This window comes from Gavialis gangeticus, unplaced genomic scaffold, assembly GCF_001723915.1.
Source record: "Gavialis gangeticus isolate Ggan-Ray unplaced genomic scaffold, GavGan_comp1, whole genome shotgun sequence".
In the NCBI taxonomy this organism is placed as follows: domain Eukaryota; kingdom Metazoa; phylum Chordata; order Crocodylia; family Gavialidae; genus Gavialis; species Gavialis gangeticus.
In genome coordinates, this window is record NW_017728973.1 from 109,287 (window position 1) to 110,323 (window position 1,037).

At 42.1% G+C, this 1,037-nt stretch overlaps 1 protein-coding gene across 5 annotated transcripts in view; it reads left to right on the plus strand.

Annotated features, from left to right (window-relative positions):
• BRCA1 (BRCA1, DNA repair associated) overlaps positions 1-1,037 on the plus strand; it is a 65,434-nt gene that overhangs the window by 33,810 nt on the left and 30,587 nt on the right. The window lies entirely within an intron of this gene.

The following is a 1,037-nucleotide window of genomic DNA, read 5'->3' on the forward strand; positions in this document are numbered from 1 at the left end:
AGCATTGGTATACAGGCATTTAAGGCCTTGCCTAGCTGCGTGTGCCACCCCCAGGTTTGGGAGACTGTTTGGACCCCTGTTTCTTACCTGGGCACTCCTTGCATTTGTCACCTGTCTTGCTCGGGTGGTGTCTTCTCGTCTTCCTGCGGCTCCTTCCTCCGGCGATGCTAGTTTAAAGATGTTTCTGTGGTCTGTGTTTGTACAGCATCTAGCACGGGGGGGCTGGTCCACAACTGTGACTTCAAGCCACTATGTCACTGGAAAAAAATGGACATACTACCTCTTTTGGAGTTAGAAATTAGCCGCATTGAACATAACTATATAAGAAATCTGCACTTACATCATATTGGGCGGGGTTGCTTTTATTCTGGCCAGCAAAATAGTGGCTTTTTTCTGTCTGCTAAAATCATGGTGCAGTTTTGATGGGCCACTACTTTAACTAGTTTAGCACCAATGGTAAAATCCGAGCACTGCTTAAGTCAACTGTTGACTTCAGTGCAGGGCGGGGAGGGGGGGGTCATGATTTTATCATAAGTGTACTACTTCACAGAAGGAAAACTCATTTTGTTACACGGCATTCTTGCTGTGCTATGTCTTCTAGTTGTTCAGGACCAAGGACAGTAGTAAAAATGGAGGTGCTGGTTTAAAAATTTTCAATGAAAAGTGGGTGGACCAGCAGGAGAACACTGAACAAATAAAGAGTAAACCTCAAGGAATGTAGGGAATAGTTCAGGATGATCTAAGAAATTTCTCCCAGCAACAAGATCTCTTGGACCGGAATAACAAAACCCCATCACCAGGATCCCTTAAAATTGGGCTATACAAAATACTAGAAAATCAATGGTGGGGAGAGTTTGCCCTAGTCCTTTGGAGCTGGACCTGTAAGTCTCTTCCAACAATTATTTTTGATGTGTTTTAAAAAAAAAAAATAGCATCTAATTTTTGCAATAATATATAAGCATAGTAAAGATCAACCTAATTAGTGTAAAGAAATTGGGTTTGTTTTCCCTAGAAAAGAGAAGCCTATAGAAGGAACC